The sequence below is a fragment of the Phyllostomus discolor genome, chromosome 2 (assembly GCF_004126475.2).
Source record: "Phyllostomus discolor isolate MPI-MPIP mPhyDis1 chromosome 2, mPhyDis1.pri.v3, whole genome shotgun sequence".
Taxonomy (NCBI): domain Eukaryota; kingdom Metazoa; phylum Chordata; class Mammalia; order Chiroptera; family Phyllostomidae; genus Phyllostomus; species Phyllostomus discolor.
This window is the reverse complement of record NC_040904.2, coordinates 121,876,043-121,889,201: the sequence shown is the minus strand read 5'-3', so window position 1 is coordinate 121,889,201 and position 13,159 is coordinate 121,876,043. Positions and strand designations below refer to the sequence as shown.

The following is a 13,159-nucleotide window of genomic DNA, read 5'->3' as shown; positions in this document are numbered from 1 at the left end:
GATTCAACATCATGTCAATAGTCAATGCAAGTCCATCTGTGGGAAACTGACACACTAAAACATTATTGAAGGACATATAGAAATGACACAACCCTACTGAGAAACAATTTATGAGTACTTATTTAGTAGCACTTGGATAAAACCTGTGGGCATCTGATCAGATTCAAGAGGAGCAGAGTAAAGTTTCAAGAACACGCAACAACAACAGGCAGTCAAACATGTCACTGAGTGCCAGACTTTATCAAATAGCAGTTTAGTTACCTGCCTCTCTGACCCTTCTGGGCCGTACAACCTACCCTCTGATAAAGCACATAAAATTCTCAAACAAAAGTCTGACAGCACAGGTACTTCTTGAAAATCCTTGATATTACTTATTAAGTATCACTTCATATCACTCCTTAATAACACTTAAGCTGAATTTAAAGAGATCTTATTCCAAAATCCCACTCCAGTCTTAAAAATTATAATATATTCTACAACTCTTTTTAGTAAAAGATGCTAGTTTTGGTAGAGAATTAATTTCTTGAAGAAATCCTGAGGTTTCTTCTATCTTCCCAGTGTTACTGAAGATGAAATTCAGTCTCAGAAATGGTAGGCAGCCTAAACCAGGCCCCTGGGCTAATTGTTGGCCAACCCAGGACTAGAACCCACATCTTCTCATTTCAGTTCAGTGGTTTTTCACTCCTCTGTGATGCTAGGAAAGCGTTTGCATTGACATTTTCAAAGTTGGAGGAGACTTAGATGTCAACTTATAGATGAGGACACTAAAGCCCAAGGAGGGTAAATGACTTTGCTACATTCACATGGTGACTACAGGGTGTGCGTCCTGTCATGGGGCCATAGGACCACAACACTCATAAGTAACTGAACACCTTTAATCTAATTTCCGTCACTGCACAGATTTCTTGCACCCAAACCTATTCAGCATTCCTTGAACAGATATTTTTGTGGGCCTACTGTGCGACAGCCTTGTGCTAGGGGCTATCTGCCCAAGCCCAGCAGACCCAGAGGTCAGCAATGTTGGTAGATATTGTATCCCCCAGAGCTGAGCCCATCCATTTAGCTTTGGGAGGTTTAGAATCAGAATTTAGCTAATGAATTTTCTACATTTCTTAGTTGTTTCTGCCCATGATTGTTTATTTGAAAATAAGGAATTTTTGTGGCCTGGAAGTGAGAGACCATTCAGAACCTCAGACAAATAATTTTCTGTGAATAATCTGCTTAGGAAAACTTCTCCCCAACACACCAGCCCAACAGAGCTGAATGCTCTCTGTGCAGCTTCTGAGGCTGACTGCTGTCCAGCGCGAACTGAGAACTTCTTGATTTGGCTCAGGAAAGTGAACATGGAGTTTTCTGGAGATCCAAAAACTTATCTAAAAAGATTGTGCTCAATTTGCAAACTTCTCTGAGACTAATACCCTTGCCTCTAGTTAGGCAAATGAATCTCTCCAGAGGACCCTTTGAATATTTATGCTCAATAAATACCATTATCATTTCATTATGTTCCCTTTATCCAGTAGTAATTCTAAGGATTAGCTAAAAGTTCCTGGTTTGCGAAAATGAATTCTGTCTAAAATTTACTATTAAAATGTGGAAGTGGAGTGCATGACATCATTTTCAACCTTGAGTGATAGTCTTTTGTAAAAGGAATTAAACTCCTAACTGAGGAAATTATTTTAACCTTGAACAAGTATAATTTTATAAGAGACACAGCCTTTAAGCCTTCATTAAAAATATATATTTATTTTTCCTGTCATTAAAAATATATATTTATTTTTCCTGACCGGGTAGCTCAGTTGGTTAGAGTGTCATCCAGATAGGCCAAGGTTATAGCAGGTTTGATCCCCAGTCAGGGCACATACAAGAATCAATCAATGAATGCATAAATAAGTAAACAACAAATCAATGTCTCTTGGCTCTCTCTCCCTCCTACCCCCTTTCTCTCTATAAAAAAATCAATAAAATTGATATGTCATCTGTTATCCAACTATTGCAAATCTGAAGGAAAGAGAAAGGAGTTTTCTGTTTTTTGGTTTTTTTATGCTGATCAGTGTATTAGTTTGCTAAGGCTACCATAATGAAGTATCACAAACTGAGTGTCTAAAACAACAAAAATGGATGGTTTCACAGTTCTGGAGACTAGAAGTCCAAGATTAAGGTGTCAGCAGGGCTGGTTCCTTCTGAGAGCTGCGAGTGCAGCATCTGTTCCAGGCCTCTCTCCTTGGCTTGTAGATGGTGGTCTTCTCTTTGTGTCTCCTCATCATTCTCCCTGTGTGTGCAGCTGTGTCCAAATGTCCCCTTTCTACAAGGATACCAGTCACGGTAGACTAGGGCCTACCCTAATGACTTCATTTTAACTCAATTTCCTCTGTAAAGATCCTATCTCCAAATAAGGTCACATTCTGGAGTACATTTTGAAAACTTCAAAATATGAAGTTTTAGGAGGGCCACAATTCAACCCATAAAGATGAATAAAGCTATTCCAAGGCCCATAAAACCACTAAACTGAGGCTTTATATTTTATAGGCCAAGAGAGCAATGTTGGAGTTATTAGTGGCTAGGAGTGGTTACAACTAGGAAATATGGGAATTGTCCTCTGGCTCTCTGAGGAGCAAGTTGGCATGGTAGGAGATACTATGGGGCTCTGAGGGAGCAAGTCTTGTCCTTGCATGCATGGCACAAGCTAGCAGGTGACCTGGGTGACATAATTTATATTTCACAGCAAATGTTACATTTACCAAGAGTTTAACTTTTTTTTTCACAAGTAGGATTTTTTGTCACTATTGAACGTCTGAATTTTAAGCAGATTCTTGGAATGAAGGCTCATACCCATTAGTCTGTTCACCTTTAGCACCTGTCTCATCCCTGGGAGCTTTTCCAGAACTGCTACCTTCACCATGAAGCTCCATGAGTTTTCCCAGTTCAATCTTGCGCTTCTTGAGCATTTTGGCTTTTCTAACAAAGATATTATGGAGCAGACAAATAAATTGGCAAGCCTTCTCTATGTCTTTCCCAGTGCTATCTGGAATCATTTTATTGACCATGTCTTTCAAGTCATTTCTCTGCACCTCTCAGGTCATGATTTCCATCATCTTCCAGATTTGGCAGACCTGCTGATGCCAAGTATAAGAGGTCATCTGAATCTGATTGTGTTCTTTTGTAAAAGCAACATGGAATAGACAAAACAAATAACAATCAGTAGTCTTGACATCAACATGAGCTTTAATCATGGTCTGCCATTTTCACCACGGAGCACATTTTGCTGGCAAGATCCATGCCACGGAAATGAGGCAGGTTTTGTCCTAAACATCCTCAGTAATTAGTCTGAATTTTCTAAATGCAACTTCATCATTCTTCAGATAAGCTCAGCTCACTTCAAAAGCACCCTTGAGACCATCAGATGGGATTTTGGTTCCTTGAGTTCTCATTAGTAATGTTTTTCCAATATTTCTTATATTGAACATAGCTGGTGCTTTCATGTGATGCCAGTCTTTCTTAGAAAGTAAATTAACCATTTTCTTTTTGGTGCTTGTTCTTGCCCACCACCATGGTGTTGGTCAGAGAACCAAAAGGACCCAAGAGTTTAACTTTTATCTGTTCACCTCAGTGAAACCTTGTAAAGACCTAGTAAATGAGAGAATGACACCTTCTTTTAAATGGATGGAAAAAATGAATAAGAAGGTTGAGGCCCAGAGAAGTCAAATGAGAAGACACAACCTTAGCATGAACCAGTACTGGAGCCCAGAAAGTCCGTAATTCACAGCTTTTGACATTCCACTCCACATCCAGTATTTTCTTCTCCAACTTTCTTGCAAATTGCAAAGGCCAGTTTCCTGCAAATTGCAAAGGCCACTTCCAGCTCAAAATATACTGTCACAGCTAACTTCTCATCAACCTTGGGTGAAACTTTAAGCAGCTTTCTTGTCCTTCTTGTTTTGTCTATAATGGCAACATGAGGCTGATAAATATGGACTCATTTACTGTCTTGCTGAAGAACAAGGTCTCTTGGTGATTGAAAATCCTTCAAGAGTTTCCCTGAGCCCCTGAAATTCATGCACATGAGTGAGTATGTTTGCTTTCTTTGGAAAATGTCTCTAGCTTTTCATCAGCTTCTTTTAGAAGTCATTTGTCCTTAAATGAGTAAGGACCATGGGTCTATCAGGATGGCACATCCAGTCCCTCTCTCCATAAAAACTATCTAAGTCTTCTCTCTCCTGAGAACATTTCCCTGAGGGACCCCTTTGATGATCAAGGGCTGGCCTAACTGCCTAGAGGAGATGTACTGCTGTAGGCTAAAACTGTGAATTAAACCTGTATTAGTCAACCTCTATGCAGCGTCCCTCCCCATGTGCTTCTGTGATAAACCCCAACAAGAAGTTATCCTGGAGCCCTGGCTGGCATAGCTCAGTGGATTGAGCACAGGCTGGGAACCAAAGTGTCCCAGGTTCGATTCCCAGCCAGGGTACATTCCTGGGTTGCAGGCCATAACCCCCAGCAACCGCACATTGACGTTTCTCTCTCTCTCTCTCTCTCTCTCCCTCCCTTCCCTCTCTAAAAATAAATAAATAAAATCTAAAAAAAAAAAAGAAGTTATCCTGGGCTTCTCCAGTTCCCTGTGCCTCACACTGGATTCCTGAAAATTCCGGAGTAGAACTACTCACTGGAAAAGGGACTGGGCTCTTGGGTTTTCATGGATTTGAAAGGCTCCTAAGACAAGCATGACAACTCCATCAGGTACCATCTCCATTCTCCTTGGATAAAAGCAAAGATGTCTTCATGTCTGGGAGGGAAATCCATGGGATGTGAAGCTACAGTCAGCCACAGAACTTCTGAGTTCTCTTTACTTACTTTGCCTGGCAGAATCTCACCCAGGCACCACTCTACCTTCATCTTCATTTGGACCATTTGATGCCCTTCCCCAGCCATTCCCAACCTTCTGCCAGCAACAATCCCACATGACACTGGAAAGTTTGGGGAAATGGTGTTATAACAGGTCCTGGAGCCAGCCATCTCCTAGACCAGGAAAACTAAGAAGCTCCAGTCAACATGCTGTCTGTCTTGTTCAACACTGGGCTGTACCCTCTCCTAGAAGCCAAACTCCCTGACTTAATGACTTGTGCTGTTCCTTCCCCTTTGGACCAGAACTCTGCTTTCTTTTGCTTCTGATGTGAATACCTGGCTCTATGGTCTACCCCGTGCCTCAGTTCTGCAGCCTCCCAGCCCCAACCATCTGCTCATGTCTCTTGAGCTCTCTGCTCGGCCTCCCTGTGTAGCACTGCATCTGCTCACCTGTTATGGAACCTCGGACAGTGTTTGGCTTGCCTACCACCTGTTGCTTGTCTCTGGCTATTGTATTATACCTGCATGACCTGCTTTTCCTCCTTCTCTTTCAGGTATATCTAGCACCTGCCCTAACTCAGTAGGAGTATCTATTTCCATTTCTGGCTATCTGTCTTTCCTGTGCCCACTGAAATGAACTCTTCTGAAGCTGTGGATGCTGGTATCAAAAGTTATATACAATGTGGCATACATGCAGATATATGAGTTTATTTCCTATAATTGATCTCAAATGTCCCATGGGCTGCTATATCTACTTACAGGTAGAAAAAGATTTAGCATAGTTATTTTTAAAAATATTTTACTTACTTATTTTTAGAGAGAGGGGAACGGAAGGAGAAAGAGAGGGTAAGAAATATCGTGTAATTGCCTCTAGCACGCCCCCTCCTGGGGACCTGGCCTGCAACCCAGGCATGTGCCCTGACTGGGAATCAAACCAGTGGACCCTTTGGTTCACAGGCCTGAGCTCAATCCACTGAGCTACACCAGCCAGGAGATTTAGTGTAGTTATTATTGTTTTAAATAGTCTCTATCAGGTTAATGTAGTCTCTTTAGGGCAAATAGTCTTTCAAGTTTCTCTTTCTCTTCCTTGGGCAGCATCTGGGCACCAGGCAATTTTCAAAGGCTGGCTGACCTCCATGCTGTCATCTAGGTGGCACAGGCCTCACAGGCTCATCCCCTGGGTCTCTTGGTTACATCTGCTGGATCCACCTTTCCACTGGGAATATATAGGAGCCCACCACTGATGTCGGTCCCTGCCTTTGTCTCAGCTGTAATATCCATGGGTTCTGTGTCCTCCTTGTCCTAACACTGAGACCTTTATGGTTCCATCAATTCTCTTTGCCCATCTGCCTGCCTTGATGTAACAGGACAGATTTCTCTTCCCCCTCCCTCCCCACCATTTATAGGCCATAGGAACCTGCATGTGACATGAAGGAAGCTGTCACCCACCATCTCTACATGAAGGCAGCCACACATAGGAGAACTAAGACCTCAGCCCTCTCTGCTTGTTGGGTCCCCTCAGCCTCTTTGAATTTCCAAATATCTCCTCCTCACACAGAGAGTGCAATAGCCACCCTTCTACTTCTGGAGCTATGGTTCTGGAGGAAGCAGACAGGGCCCCGTGGTGGGGACTCCCAGTCGGAAGTGGTCTTAGATTTGACCAGGCAGGCAGGGGCCTCTGGGAAGTTGGCCTAGCTGGCTCCCATATTGGGGATCAGAAGCAAGGTTTCTGGCTAGCACGACTCCAGTGCTGGGCTGCTTACTAACACAGAAACTCAGGTACAGAAATTTTTACATGATAAAACTGGAATTGTGTGTGCATCCTGGGTCTCAGGATGAAGACAGAAGGTCTGTTCTTAGACCTGAGGCCTAAGAATGGAGCCAGTAGAACAAAAAGCATGATTCGGGTCCATCAATAACTTTCTCTATATCTCAGCATCAAAACCAAGCTACGGACATCCAACCATAAACTTATCTTTCATGTAACAGTTTACCTTTCATCTAGCACAGTTGAGTAAACTGTGCTTCTTTCACCTTCTGACTTAGCTCCTTTTCTATTGTGGCCAGGCTCTAGATTGTTTTCTGAGTCATCATTTTCTTTATGTCATCCTTTCCTGCTCAGAAGCTGCAGGCATTCCCTGCTGTCTTAGATAAATCCACACTCCTCAGCCTGCTATTCCAGCCTTTCAGCAACTTCTTCCTCCACCTCCCAGCTACCACATTTCCCAGGAGTTCCTGCCATGGTGCTCCATTTCCATCAGGTAAGTCCTGCCTCTAATCCTCCTTTTGACAGTACTTGCTACTACTACCTCTGCTTTTTGTTTTTTAAGATTTTATTTATTTATTTTTAGAAAGAGGGGAAGAGAAGGAGGCACAGGGAGATAAATATCAATGTGCAAGAGAAACATGGCTCAATTGCCTCTCACACCCCCCAACTAGGGACCTGGCCTAGCAAGCCAAGAACTGAACCAAGAGCTCTATGGACTGAACCACACCAGCCAGGGCTGCCTGGGCTCTTAAACATAACAAAATTATCTGTGCCGATTTTGTAATAGGCACACAGTCACAATGGAGGAAATAAAAATAAATCAATTCAGTCTCTGACTTGTATGAAATTTCCTTTTATGGGATTCCTTGAAGTTTCCTTTCCTATACTTTGAATTCCAAATACCACATTTTCTTAATGTCTTGTCCTAAGCCAGGTCTTTGTGAATTAATCCCTTTCTGTACTTTCTTAGGTATTGATACCATTTTATATTTATTTAACTTTTTATGCTTTCAAAATATTTTCAAATAATTTTTTATCTTCAACATAGCCTGTGAGATGTCAAGATAGTTATTTTATCCCCAATTTTGCATATGAGGAAATGATGCTCAGAGGCTTTGAGCAATTTGTCTGAGGTTACATAGTTAATAAATAAGGACCAAACTAGGACCAGAACTCGGGCCTCTTGCCCCTTTGCCTAGAGTCCTGTCTATTATAATACAGCACAAAGCAGGATTGCATTCAACCAGCCACGTGGAACTGAAGACTGGGTATGATGGCTTAACTCAGGAGTGTCAAACTCATTTTCACCAGGAGCCACATCAGCCTTGTGGTTGCCCTCCAAGGGCCGAGTATAATTTCAAATCCTTAACAGTTAAGGAGTAGTTACATTTATACAGTCCTAAAATTATTTCAGCCCTTTGAAGGCAACCACGAGGCTGATGTGTCCCCCAGTCAAAGTGAGTTTGACACCCCTGGCTTAACTAAACAGAGGTTTATTTTTCTCTACAGTGAGAACTTTGGAATTAAGTCATCCCAAGGCTGACATGACAGCTCCATAATATAATCTGGTTCCAGGCTCTTTCTATATTTCTGTCTGTCACACTCACTGTGTGGTTTTTTATCCTTGTGGTGGGAAGATGATTGCCACCTTGAAGAACTAGCTCTGTGTTCCAGGAAGAAAGGGCAAAGTGTGTTCCAATCCAAATGAGCTCTGGCTGGTGTGACTCAGTGGACTGAGTGCCAGCCTGAGAAGTGAAAGGTCAATGGTTTGGTTCCCAGTCAGACCACATGCTTGGGTTATAGGCCAGGTTCCTGGCTAGGGGTATGCAAGAGGCAACAGATAGATGTATCTCTTGGGCATTGATGTTTCTCTCCCTCTCTTTCTCCCTTCCTTCCCCTCTCTCTAAAAATACATAAATAAAATCTTTAAAAAACAAAACCCAAAATGATACATGTCAATTATGTCTCCTTTAAGGAGCTTTCTTGGAAGCCATGCCCAGTGACTTTAGTTATTTTATTGGCTGACCTGTCTCACCTGGTCAACTCTAGTTGCAAGGGAGTCTAGGAAGCTGGGTGTGTTAACCTGGTCACATTGCCACCTAAACAAAGTGCGAGCTATTATAAGGAAAGAATGGGGGATTGTGTTTATTATGACTGCTTACCTCTCATATCTGCCTGCTCTTGTTTTGTGTTGCCATATGACAGTTCTGTTCCACCATTTCCTTGTCCTCTTTTACCCCAGTTCCCCATCCCACAAAGAGTTACAATATCCCAAGAGAGCCAGGCTACACAGCCATTGCCTATTTCTCAGCAAAACTTCTATTTACACAGGGAGATATTAAAAGCAACAATCTATGAAAGTAAGGAACACAACTGTATGAAAGCTGTATTTATCCTGGATTTTCTTCCTATTTCTCATCTCAAACACATGGTCCTACTGTTTTCATAAACAATAATTCCCAACATTTCAGTAGCCAAACTCTACCTCCTGGAAATCTGGGAAGAGTGCAAAATCCCTTTACCTGACATGTCTTAATTTTTAGCTGTTTCCAGGTCCTGGGGATACTGAGGTGAATGAAACAAGATCCTTTTTTCCAGGTGCTCTCTGTCTGGATGGGCATATAGTCCATTGTCCTGGTCAGGCAAGTGGAGATGGTTCTGTGCATCCATGCCAAAAGGACTGCCTAGTTGGGACTAGTCTGTGGTGTGTGGGGCTGCAGAGATGAGGGACACTGGGGTCTGCAGGAGGTAGGGAAGCATGGTGGGAAGGGGAGTGTTTGATCAGAACAAGGTATGCCCTGAATGTGGTATGAATTCTCTCTTTTTTTTGCTGTAAACATATGTACAAGAACTTAAAAACCCAAGTAAATGTTGGCCTCTTTGAAGCAGCCACCTAAGTGGACTTTAATCACGTTGGCCTTTGTTCAAAGCATTCTGTTCCAAATACAATTTGTTCAAATGCAACTCTTTTGTGGATTTTTTCAAGCTTATATAGAAATCCTTTGAATTTCCTCACTGAAAAATCCTTGTCCTTTAGAATGAGATTTATTTCTGAACCAGTGGGGACTCATATGAAGACAATATGTGAATCAGAATGAAGCAGGAGGGCGTTCTTTTAAGCAAGTTTACCTGCTGAGTTCCCAATTCCTTGGATGCACATGGAAAGCCCATAGAGAAAAAGTAAAGAATTTAAAAAGCAGTCAAAATTTGAGCAGGGCTTTATTTATTTAGGTCTAGTGTGTTTACAGGTTCTGTCACTTTCTGTCTTCTCAGTGCTAGGATTAAGTGGTTACTTTTTCACGTGTGGCGGTTACTTTATCCTGAAAGACTGTTAAACCTTCAGCATGCTATAAGCACAAAGAACTATTCACTCATCTGCTTAGGGAACATGGATGTGGAATGATTAATCCTGTAAAGCGGGTCACCCTTAAGCTGCTGATCTGGTCTGATAAACTCCGTGCTCTCATGACACTGAATAATGAGTTGAAATGTAGCGAATATACCAGAAAAGCTATTCTTTCCATGGGCTTCTAGAATTCTCATCAACTCTGCTTTTGCCTTTATCACTGACATCTTCCCATTTTCTCTCTTCTCTGTTTCATGTTTTTTCTCTTTTATAGCTGGATCCTGGACAGTGATTTGATTCATATTTTTTAAGCACTCTCCCTTTTAATTCAGTTATAAGTAGGTGCCCATATTGGCTCAAGCTGGATACTGAAAGGATTTTGACTTCCTAAGGTCTGGTCTCTGCTCACTTAGACACCAGGGCCTGTGTGTTTAAAGCTGCCCTGTATTGCATCAGCCGGTTGCTCTCCAGTGAGGACTCCTGGGGACATATGGGGATTTGTTATTTCTTTGGCATGACGCCCTCACACAAGGCACTGGGCGCACACAGAGCATGGTGCAAATGCTTCCAGCAAGGACAAGCCTTTCACAGGGGATGAGGTCAGCCTGGGGAGCTTACTGCCAGCTCTGGGCAGAAAGAAAACATCCTGAAGGGAGGTGTGGGTGGGGCAGCATGCTGGCCACCTCACCCACCTCTTTGCACTTCCCTAAAAGTCTGGGGAGTTGGAGGAAGTCCCAAGTGACTTTATGAATCAGGAAAAGACAACATTTCATCAGGAAGCAACACAGGAAGCCACAGGCTAGGGCTCCAGGGTCCTCCAGGGTCCTGACCTTTCGGCCCAGGGTCACGAGATTTTTAATCAGCCACCCTGGCTACAGAGTTATTGTGTGGTCTTCAATGCTGAGGAAGCAGAGAGCCCTGGCCCCACTCACCAGGCAGGAGCTGGACAGGGTTGGGCTTATTTTCTAGGAGGACTTGTGCCTGACAAAATTTGCTGTTAAGTCCTAAATTTGAGAAGTCTGTGGCCACCACACAGACAGCTCCTGGGTGAGCTAAGGATATAAAGCAGAATCAGCCAGAAATCCTCGCAGGGATCAGAGGCCGCTAGCTCCTTTTTTTATTCCACAGAGTGCCCTCCATCTCATCTAACTTCAAGCACATATCAGGGGAACCAAACAGATGGCTATTAAGCAGAACAAACCCAGAGCTTTCTAATTTTTGGCTTAAGGTCTCCAGCGAATGTCAGATTTGTAAGACCTGTCATGCCCACACCACTCCCAACTCCAGAAGGTTTCTGTTACACCCTTAACATTTCTTTGGGCCAACACCATGTGTGTGTGTGTTTAGGAGGTTTTAAAAATTTTATCCTGGAACACAAAGGGTTAAAGAATGGCCAGTGGGATTTTAAGGATTAAAGTTAGACTGAATCCCTGTTCCCTCCCTCCCACACAGGACAGATTTCTCACTCACCTCTTTCATCACTGGATATTCCTCTGACCACCAGCATTTTAGCATAGGCTGCAGAAGGCACCCCTGGTCCCGAAGCCCAGACAGGCTCTCTTTTCAGCTGGCACCACCGGGACTTAGGGTTTAAGGCCTACAGTGCAGAAGTCCCCTCTTTAAAATACAGGGTCATTAGAGGTTCTCAGTAGATTGATGGCTTGGGGCTCCAGGGAGACAACAAAGGAGAAGGGTTGTTGAGTTTCACAGCATCTGCAGCTGTCAGATTAGATTAGATGGATGCTCTGCTAAAACTTTTCTGGAATTATTATTGTCCTAAATAAAGAAAATAGTTTGCTTTGGGATGTCAGAAAAAGCAAAGTTATTAGTTCTCTGATTTTCTTACCAAATTTTAAAGACCAGTGGGTAGTAAATGTCTTTGCATTAAAAATAATAAGCACAAAATTAATTCTTTCAGAAATAGGATGAACTAAAGGTTAACCTTTAGTTTATATTTTTAATGAGAAGTAAGTAGTTTCTTATAATATAACCTAGAAAATTGTTATGCTTAAATCCTCCTTAAATATATCTTGTTTTTCTGGCGCCCAGGAATCCTGTTTCCAAAACAAGGCTGCACAGCCAGCTCTCCATATCCACCGATTCCGCTTCTGTGGATTGAACCAATCACAGATGGAAAAATATTCAGGGAAAAAAAGATTCCAGAAAGTTCTAAAAAGCAAAACTTGAATTTGCCACACACCTAGCACTACACTGAATCCACGAGAATGAAGTGATGTGTAGGGAGACCCTACAGTAGCCTCAGTGCAAACACAGGTTATATGCAAATACTAGGCCATTTTATTCAAGGGACTTCAGCATCCGAGGATTTTGGTGTGAACAGGGAGGGGTGACTGTATGTCCACATCAACGGAGAGCTGGTTTCCAAAGTGTTAGTCTGGGACAGGGAAAACTGGTTAACTGGTATAAAGCTACCTAAAGCCAGAGCAGCACCATCTGGCTCAGTGGGCCTTTCTGATGGCCTGCTCCACCACTGAATTACCTCTAGGTTTTACCTTTCTCCTCAGATAACCAGACCCAGAAAAATCTGACCAGGCATTGGGGTTAAAATATATTAAAGTCAATGCTTTAGAATGTTTTGAAAATCTTTCCAGAGCAGGTTAGGACAAGCAGAGGTCATTTCCAAGGATGGCAGGCCACAGATGTCATTTCCTCTCCTAGGCATGAAAAGTGCACATGTGTAGATCACCCCACAGAATGCAGAAAAATGTCTCATTGGCCATCACGGGGCTCAATTCCAAGGACAAAGGTACTGGTAATAGATCATGCCAGTGCTGCCTGAGTAGGGCATTTTACTCCCCTCATCCCAGGGTCCTAGAATTTATGACTAATATGTTAGAGGTGCCATCCATCCAGAGCCTCCTTATAAGTAGAAAACTACCCTGGAACCCCCAAAAGAACCTCAGACCCTAAAGACAGTGTGCAGCAGGGGTTGGCCCTCTGTTTACAAAGCAAATTCACTTACTTGTAAGTGCTGTTCTCTAATTGCACTGTCATTTTGCCAACAGGAGAGTTAGAATTATGTAGATACAAGCTCAATTTGGGAAGGAAAATGAGAAATTAATAAAGCCATAATAGACTTGATGCTCTTGTTTTATCTCCAGTTGTGATATTCAATGTAAATGTACAGCATCATCATCTTTCACATTATGTTAAATTCAAGTGTTAAACTTGCTCACAAGTCAATA

The 13,159-nt window shown here is 42.6% G+C and overlaps 1 protein-coding gene and 1 pseudogene across 3 annotated transcripts in view; both read right to left on the bottom strand.

Moving 5' to 3' along the window:
- Nucleotides 1–13,159, bottom strand: part of SPATA13 (spermatogenesis associated 13) — a 374,002-nt gene that overhangs the window by 182,941 nt on the left and 177,902 nt on the right. The window lies entirely within an intron of this gene.
- LOC114514018 lies at nt 2,247–4,233 on the bottom strand (annotated as a pseudogene).